The 9,946-nt window shown below is 40.9% G+C and overlaps 1 pseudogene; it reads left to right on the top strand.

Annotated features, from left to right (window-relative positions):
- The first annotated feature begins 8,631 nt into the window (after positions 1–8,631).
- LOC133758408 (large ribosomal subunit protein eL21-like) lies at positions 8,632–9,151 on the top strand (annotated as a pseudogene).
- Positions 9,152–9,946: the final 795 nt, after the last annotated feature.

The raw sequence follows: 9,946 nt of genomic DNA, 5'->3' as shown, positions 1-9,946 counted from the left end.
TCACAATACCAGATTTCAAGACATACTACAAGAGAGTTATAATCAAAATAGCCTGATACTGGTATAAAAACAGATGGATAGCAGTGGAACAGAATAGAAATGCCAGAAATCAATCCAAGCATTTACAACCAACTTATATTTGGTGTAGGAGCTAAAACCAATCCCTGGAGCAAAAACAGTCTCTTCAACAAAAGTTGCTGGGAAAACTGGATTTCCACATACAGGAGTATGAAGCAGGACCCCTAGATTACACTTTACATGAAAATACATTTAAAGACCTAAATTAATGACCAAAATCTATGATCTGATGCAATCACTAGAGAACATTGGAGAAATTATGCAGGACATTGGCACAGGCAAAGAGTTCTTGGAAAAGACACCAGAGGCACAGCCAATCAAAGGCAAAATGGCAATCAAAGGCAAAAACAGATGAGGTTATATCAAATTGAGAAGTTTCTGTACTGCAAAAGAAACACTCAGGAAAGTGAAGAGGCAACCAACAGAATGGGAGAAATTATTTGCAAACTACACAACTGATAAAAGATTAATAACAAGAATATATAAAGAGATCAAGTATCACCACAACAACAAAGCAAACAACCCAGGTAAGAAATGGGCAAAGGACTCAGACATTTTTCAAAACAGGAAGTCCAAATGGACAATAGATACATGAGAAAATGCTCAGGATCATTAGCCATCAGGGAAATGTAAATCAAAACCACAATGAGGTTTCACCTCACCCCAGTTAGAATGGCTTTCAGCAGAAATCAACAAACAACAAATGCTGGTGAGGATGTGGGGAAAAAATAATCCACTGTTGGTGGGAATGCAAACTGGTAAAACCACTATGGAAATCAATTTGGAGATACCTCAGATATGTTAATATAAACCTACCATATGACCCAGCTTTCCCACTCCTGGGAATTCACCAAAGGGAAATGAAATCAGCAAATAAAAGAGTTATCTGCACCCCCATGTTTATTGCAGCTCAATTTAAAATAGCTAAGACATGGAATCAACCTAAAATGCCCACCAATTGAAAGCTGGATGATGGAAAGAATCACTATATTCCTAAAGTTGTGCTTATGAAATTTGTACTCATTAAATAAATGGTGTCTTTGGAAAGAAATAAATTGATAATAAATTTTTAAAAAGACATAATACAGGGCAGTTATCATCTAAACAGCCTGGTGCTGACAAAAATCGACATCTACACCAATGGAACAGAATGAACAGAATAGAAACTCCAGAAATCGATACACGCATTTATAAGCAACTTATCTTTGACAAAAGAGGTAAAATCAATCCTTGAGGAAAGGACTGTCTCTTCAGTAATGGTGCTAGGAAAGCTGGATCTCTGCATGCAGAAGTATAAAACTAGACTCATACCTTGCACCTTACACAAAAATCCACTCAAAATGGATCAAAGATCAAATCTAAAACCTGTTAACATCAAATTACTAGAGAATTTTGGGGAAACTCTGCAAGACTTCTGCTTGGCAAAGACTTCTTGGAAAAGACCCCAGAAACACAGACAATCAAAGCCAAAATTAATAAATGGGGTTATATCAAGATGAGAATCTTCAGCACTGCAACAGAAACACTCAGCAAAGCAAAGAGGCAACTAACAGAATGGGAGAAAATATTTGCAAACTATGCAACTGAAAAGGTTTAGTATCCAGAATCTATAAAGAGCTCAAGAAACTCAACAACAACAAAACAAACAATCCAGTTAAGAAATAGGCAAGGGTCCTTAACAGGCATTTTTCAAAAGCAGAAATTCAAATGGCCAACAGACACTTGAGAAAATGTTAGAACAGCTCTCATACAGAAATCAACAAGTGGCAAACTCTGCAAGGATTTGGGGAAAAATGTACCCTGATCCACTGTTGGTAGGAATTTAAACTGGTGCAGCCACTGTGGAAGACAGTATGGAGATACCTCAGAAATCTGAATATAGTGGGCTGGCGCCATGGCTCAGTAGGCTAATCCTCCACCTTGCGGTGCCTGCACCCCGGGTTCTAGTCCCAGGCAGGGCGCCAGATTCTGTCCCAGTTGCCCCTCTTCCAGGCCAGCTCTCTGCTGTGGCCCGGGAATGCAGTGGAGGATGGCCCAAGTCCTTGGGCCCTGCACCCGCATGGAAGACCGGGAGAAGCACCTGGCTCCTGGCTTCGGATCAGCGCGGTGCACCAACCGCAGCACGCTGGCCACAGCGGCCATTGGAGGGTGAACCAACAGTAAAGGAAGACCTTTCTCTCTGTCTCTCTCTCTCACTGTCCACTATGCCTGTCAAAAAAAAAAACAAAGAAAGAAATCTGAATATAGACCTACCATATGATCCAGCCATCCCACTCCTGAGAATTTAGCCAAACCAAAAGAAATCAGTATATGAAAGAGTTATCTGTACCCCCTGGTTTGCAGCACAATTCATAGCAGCTAAGATATGGAATCAACCCGATTTCCATCAATGTTGACTGCATAAAGAAATTATGGTGTGTGTGTGTGTGTGTGTATAAATGCACTGTGGAGTATCACTCAGCTGTGAAAAAAAATGAAATCCTGTCTTTTGCAGCAAAATAGACACAACTGGAAACCATTATACTTAGTGAAATAAGTCAGTTCCAAAAAGACAGATATCATATATTTTCCCTGGTCTTAGGTAACTAATAGAGTAACTGAAATGTAATGTATTGGAGTGAAATAGACCTTCTGAGATTTAATAATTGTTTGTAGTCCTTATCTCTTCCATTGTGGAGGAGTATTTATTTTTCTTCATTCATATTTGTTGATCTATTTTATTTAGTTTAAAGTTAACTATATGATCATTAAGTAAACTGAAAATAGATCTTTGTGAAAATTAAGATTGGGAATGGAGAAGGAAGAAGAGGAAGTGTTGCAGCATGGCAGAAGGGAGGATAGGAAGAGAAGTGTCACTATGTTCCTAAATGTGTGTATATGAAATACATGAAACTTGTATAACTTAAACAAAATTTTTAAAACATAAAATAAAAACTTCATTTAGGGGAATGTGTTGTGGCACAGCATGTTAATCCACCACTTGCAACACCTGCATCCCATATCAGTGTGCTGATTTGAGTCCCAACTACTCCACTTCAGATTTAGTATTCTGCTAATGTGCTTGGGAAGGTAGAAGATGATGAGCCGGAGAGTGGCAAGATGGCGGAATAGGAAGGAAGCACACTATTAGTCCGGGGGGAGAGACACGTTAATAAAAGTGGAGATACTGCAGGGTCAAGGAAGAGTAGGGGAAGAAACAGCAGAGGAAACTCTTCTGGAACTAGTGATTCACAGTGGACCTGCGTGGAGAGCGTGGGAGCCCAAGTTCGGGACACCAGCGGCAGACTCAACACACCAGCGCTAGAACGCAAGGTGAGCCGAACCTCAATAGCCCAAGACACCAGCAGGCAAGTGGAAAGAGGAGACTAGAGGGAATGAGGCTTGAAACTCCGTGGGGAAAAGTTCACCAGGCTAACCAGAAGAGAGAGAGAGGGGAAAAAAAAAAGTGACCAATACGGACATGAGTTTCTCTCTCCCTGCTCACCCCTCAAAGGTGAGCAAGACAAAGAGAAGGCGCCATTTTGGACATACGTCATAAGCAGGGTGACCTCAGGTCTGCATTGGCCCTGAGCCTAACAGAAAAACCTGACTCTGGGGGGAGGGGTGAAATAACAGGAGATTAGCATCTAATTTGGCAACCCAGTGGGAGACTGCAGGAGAATTGGAGCCCATACCGAGGGCAGCAGAGATTCCCTGTGTGGTCCTTGGGAAAGAGCTTCCAATCTCTGGCTCCTGTGGGTATATCATTTGCCTGCTAACTACCTCCAATTACGTTCAGCTGTGCGGAATTACTTCCCTTTTGAATCAAAGAAAGAAAGAAAGAAAGAAAGAGAGATTTACCACACCTAACCTGGGAGTGTCATCTTTGACACACCCTCAACCGTGAGGAACCAAACACAGCTCTCAGTCCACACTCATCTCAAGCCTCTAAGGCTCCACCGAAAGAAGACAGTCCACTTAATATAGAGACATAGTGTAACAAGAAAAAGCACCACAGTGAAGAAACCAAATATCTCCAACATGCCAAACAACAAACGCAAAAACCGAGGTGACAAGAACAAGGAAGACACTATGATGCCCCCAAATGAAAAAGACACCCCAATTCAAGATTATGAAGATGATGAGATCGAAGAAATGCAAGAAGCGGATCTCAAAAAATTGATAAGAACATTAAGAAGTTCTCAAAAACAAATTCTTGAACTACAGAAATCCTTAATGGACAAGATAGAAAATCTCTCTCGTGAAAGTGAAATATGAAGGAGGAATCAAAATGAAATGAAACAACTAGTAGAACAAGAAACTGTGATAGTGATGAGAAATCATAATGAAGAATTCAATAGATCAAATGACAAACATGTTAGAGAGCCTTAAAAACAGAATGGGCGAAGCAGAAGAGAGAATATTAGACTTAGAAGACAGAGAACAGGAAAGGAAACAGGCAAACCAAAGAAAAGAAGAAGAAATTAGAAATCTAAAAAATATAGTCAGGAATCTACAGGATACTATTAAAAAACCCAACATTCGGGTTCTAGGAGTTCCTGAAGGCATGGAGAGGGAGAAAGGATTAGAAGGCCTTTTTAGTGAGATACTAGCAGAAAATTTCCCAGGTTTGGAGAAGGACAGAGGCATCTTAGTACAGGAAGCTTATAGAACCCCTAATAAACATGACCAAAAGAGATCCTCACCACGACAAGTTGTAATCAAACTCACCACAGTGAAACATAAAGAAAAGATCCTAAAATGTGCAAGACAGAAACGTCAGATTACTCTCAGAGGATCTCCAATTAGACTCACAGCAGACTTCTCATCAGAAACCCTACAAGCTAGAAGGGAATGGCGAGGCAAAGCCCAGGTACTAAGAGAGAAAAACTGCCAGCCCAGAATATTATATCCTGCAAAGCTCTCATTTGTGAATGAAGGTGAAATTAAGACTTTTCATAGCAAACAGAAACTGAAAGAATTTGTAGCCACTCATCCTGCCCTGCAAAAGATGCTTAAAGATGTGTTACACACAGAAACACAGAAACATGGTCACCAATATGAAAGAAGGTAAAGGAAGGAAACCTCACAGCAAAAGATCACAGGAAGCTCAATTTCTCTTTGACATAGAATTAAACTCTGATGCTCTGTTAAAGCAATGTGTTAAAGTAATCTATTATGTTCTCTTGATGTCTGTTAAATTCTAATTGTTCAAAAACAGCTGAATTTTTATTAAGAGCTATGGGTTATTTAAATATGTGCTTATTTTCAAAGATTTGAATAATCACCTTGTAACAATGATCAAATTTGGTCTATGTTATGTCCTGATTTTAAGGAATCTTATTTCAACCAGATATTTTGGATTTTGAGCCTTCTTGGCATTCTTGACAGGCATTAAAAAATCAAAGTTTCAAACAATCTGGACTCTAAAATTTCCAGTAAATCTTGGATTTTGGTTTTTCCAGTTTGGGCCCAACTGAAAAAATCGAAGGACCTATGTCTCGCATCTTATAGAGACACCAACCAATCAGGCTATTTGGATTATATTAGAAGGACTGTCCAGATGTGATGTGGTACCAAACTTTAAGTTTCTATAATGGAAAATGCTATTAATACAAATGTTTGAGAATTAAAAAGTCTAATGATCTTGTGTTACTAGACATGATAGTTATCTTAATGAGAAAGCCCCAGAGGCCTAAAGGGTTAAATACTTGTAAAATCCTACAGGTGCTTTCAAAAATACTGTGAAGTAAGTAAGTGCCTCTTGTTGGTTGATGAGTTTATAATTTTAAACATGGCGACTTAAAATCCTTTGTCATCCACAGTTATATATGATTTGCTGCTCATAAAACTAAAGCATTGTTGGTTCTGTGTTTAGCTGCCCTCCTATAGGTTCCTATGGACTTTTTCCAGCCACTTCTATTGTATTCAGTACTTTGGGATGGCTCTGTAAACAGATGAAGCCAATAATGTATTAACAGTACCAACTGAGAGAAAGTATGGTTAACTGAGGTTACTAAAAGCAAAAAGCAATTCAAATCAATTGGCAATCTACAAAAAGAGTTAAAGATTTTAAAAGCTATTATTAAAATTGCTATATTGGTCTATTACGCTATGTTATATCTGTGTACATATTGTATGTCCACATGGGGAAATTTTATTAAGAGTTTTATTTTAAATGGCTTATAGGTAAGATTGTCCATAAATTTAAGCTGCTAAAATCAATCAAAGATACATTTTAATTTGTGTGACCTGAATCTGTGTATCATATGTTTTAAACTTGTTGGTAGAAAGAAACTAAAAACATTTTATATGGTTGGGCTTAAGTTTACTGGTTAAACAAACTACATCATGTTAGATATGTAAGAGGTGTTTTCAAATACATGATTCTTACAATTTATAAAAGGCATTGGACCTTCTGGTAAATGTTTTCTTAAGTTGTTATCTAATGGTTGAAACTGTTTCCTAAGTATTCATGTGATATTGCTAATGTCAGCAAGCGATCTAGGACTTGCTCCCTCATTTCTCTATTCTAAGCCCAACTTGTTCTTTCATTTCTCTATTCTCCTCAAGGTAGGAAACTAATTCTACTATGAAGGAATCTGTAGGATGCACAATTTAATCTTTAGACCTTATAAAAGAGATGGCTAACATTTTTCTGTAATAGCATAGCCAAAATAAGAACTTAAATTATAATCTCATAGCTAGATTCACTTCGCCATCAGCGAAGTAAGCAGTAAGTAGGAAAAACCTCCCTTTCAGACCCAAGGGAAAGAAAGTTTTAAAGTGAGAATATAATTTTCCTCATGGGCATTGTCTACCTTAGAAAAACTACTACAGAACATGCCTGTGACTATAGACTTGTAGTTCAGGCCACCGAAGATTAGAGATGGGACTTGGGCACTCCCTTGGTCTGCTTTAACACAAACCAGGAGGAAAAGAAAGCTAGGCATCAGAAGCAATGGGTGGCAGGCCTATTAATGGCTGATCTGTACAGTGATCTGCCCTCAAGGAGACCCAACAGGCCAGTCCACTGCAGTGGCTTTCAAAATGGTAAGCCTGGGCTTCAGCAGAAGTCAGCTTGTGAAGAGCCCTGGCAGCCCTGCCAAGAGTTGGATCACTGGAAATGGACCTGCCCTGGAGTCGAAGGATGCCCAGGTCAGAGCCACAGATCTTCTTGGCTCTAAGCTGAAAAGCCCTTCACTCAGCCCAACTTCCAAAGTGACCCCTGCAGCTGAGGGTATGGTCAAGTAGGGTCAGCAACATTGCAGGCAGAACTATAAATTTCTTGTTAGAGATGCCCCCTACCTTTACCTGGCCAGCTCTCCTCCCAGCCCAGCCAAGTAATGAAAGTCAACAGAGTGCCTTCCCCTAGGAGGTTCACACCTCCCTTAGGATATACCCCATGTGAAGAGATAGATAGGTCTGGGCCTCTTAACTTACAAGGCCTAAAGCCCACCAGATTATTATCAAGCCCCTTCTATCAGGTTCTATTTGCCTCTCAATCAGAAAACTTAATTGTAGCTTAGACAGCACCTTTCTTAGCTCCTCTAATAATGACTCTGTCCTTTGTTCTAGACCCTGTCTAGCACACTTGGGCCTCATTCCTTTGTAATCATAACCTCTACCACCAATGGCTCTACTCCCAACCTGTGTGTACTGATGGTCCTCTTCCCCACTTAATGCTGTATAATTGCTCAAACCTGGTAAATGCCACTCTTAGGATCATTGGTTACTATCCTCACTCTGTCTTTTATGACCTTGTCTAAATATGATCAGAGTCGGGAAACTTGGAAGGCTTCCATAGCCTTGGCAACTCATGACGACAGCCTAGGGTGGTTACTGGCACCATAAACTAGTGTGTCAATTTGTTGGATCAACAACAGGAGCCACTGTGCACTTGCTCCTCATGTGGGATATCTGTCCTTAATGTGCTGTACATTTTGAGTTAATGCTATAACTAGTACTCAAACAGTATGTTTCACTTTGTGTTTCTATGTGGGTGCAAACTGTTGAAATCTTTATACTAAATTGATCTTCTGTATATAAAGAGAATTGAAAATGAAGTTGATGTGAATGGAAGGGGAGAGGGAGCGGGAGAGGGGAGAGTTGCAGGTGGGAGGGAAGTTATGGGAGGGGGAAGCCATTGTAATCCATAAGCTGTACACTGGAAATTTATATTCATTAAATAAAAGTTAAAAAAAAGAAGAAGATGATGAACCAAGTAATTGGGTTTCTGGCACCCAGGTGAGTGATGTGGACAAAGTTTTAAGCTCCTGACTTCAGCCCTGCCCAGCCCTGGCTATTGCAGGCATTTGGGTAGTGAAACAGTAGATCAAATATATTGAGCCCAGCAGATTTTTCAGTATATTTGACGTTTGGGACCACTGATGTCAGTGCTTACTGACTGTGGTCAAAGGCTTTACAGATTAATGGACCCTTGTTATTTCCTTTAGGAAATAGCACCCATGGGTGCTTCTTCTATAGTGAGGTCAAATCCTATTCAAGGGGTTAAGTTGTAAAGAGAGTACATATAGCCTTTCAGCCGGAGCCACCATCTTCCAGTAATTCGCCAAGATGACGAACACAAAGGGAAAGTGGTGAGATACCCGGTACATGTTCTCCAGGCCTTTCAGAAAACATGGAGTTGTTCCTTTGGCCACATACATGTGCATTTACAAGAAAGGTGACATTGTGGACGTCAAGGGAATGGGTACTGTTCAAAAAGGAATGCCCCATAAATGTTACCATGGAAAAACTGGAAGAGTCTACAATGTTACCCAGCATGCTGTTGGCATTGTTGTAAACAAACAAGTGAAGGGCAAGATTCTTGCCAAGAGAATAAATGTGCGTATTGAACACATTAAGCACTCTAAGAGCCGAGATAGCTTCTTGAAACATGTGAAGGAAAATGATCAGAAAAAGAAGGAAGCCAAAGAGAAGAGACCTGGGTTCAACTAAAGCGTCAGCCTGCTCTACCCAGAGAAGCCCACTTTGTCAGAACCAATGGAAAGGAGCCTGGGCTGCTGGAACCCATTCCTTATGAATTCATGGCATAATAAATGTAAAATAAATAAATAAATAAGAGCTAATTGAGTAGAAAAAAAAAAGAGAGAGTACATATAACAAAAGTTAATGTAGTCAAAATTTCCTTTAAGAATGTGGTAATTTGGCCGGCGCCACAGCTCACTAGGCTAATCCTCCACCTTGCGGTACAGGCACACCGGGTTCTAGTCCCGGTTGGGGTGCCGGATTCTGTTCTGGTTGCCTCTCTTCCATGCCAGCTCTCTGCTGTGTCCCAGGAGTGCAGTGGAGGATGGCCCAAGTCCCTGGGCCCTGCACCCCATGGGAGACCAGGAGAAGCACCTGGCTCCTGCCATCGGAACAGCGCGGTGCGCCGGCCGCAGCGCGCTGGCCGCGGCGGCCATTGGAGAGTGAACCAACGGTAAAGGAAGACCTTTCTCTCTGTCTCTCTCTCACTGTCCACTCTGCCTGTCAAAAAAATTTAAAAAAAAAAAGAATGTGGTCATTTGTGGTGGGTGTTGTGTCCTCAGATTGGGATATCAGCATCCTGTAATAAAGTGCCTGGGATTGGGCCCTACCTCAAACAAAATCCAGCTTCCTGCTAAAGTACCTAGGAGGCACTAGATGATAGTTTAAGTTCTTGGACTCCTTCCACTCATGTGGGAGACCCAGAGTACTTTGCTTCAGGCTTCAGCCTGGCCTGGCCGTTGGTACTGGGGACACTTAGGGAGTGAATCAGCAGATGGGAAATCTCTCAGGGCTGGTGCTGTGGTGCAGTGGGTTAAAGTCCTGGCCCACAGCATTGTCATCCCATATGGACACTGGTTCAAGTCCCAGCTGCTCCACTTCTTACCCCGCTCCCTGG

This window comes from Lepus europaeus, chromosome 4 (genome assembly GCF_033115175.1).
Source record: "Lepus europaeus isolate LE1 chromosome 4, mLepTim1.pri, whole genome shotgun sequence".
Classification (NCBI taxonomy): domain Eukaryota; kingdom Metazoa; phylum Chordata; class Mammalia; order Lagomorpha; family Leporidae; genus Lepus; species Lepus europaeus.
The sequence above is the reverse complement of the archived record's forward strand: the minus strand, read 5'-3'. Positions and strand labels throughout refer to the sequence as shown.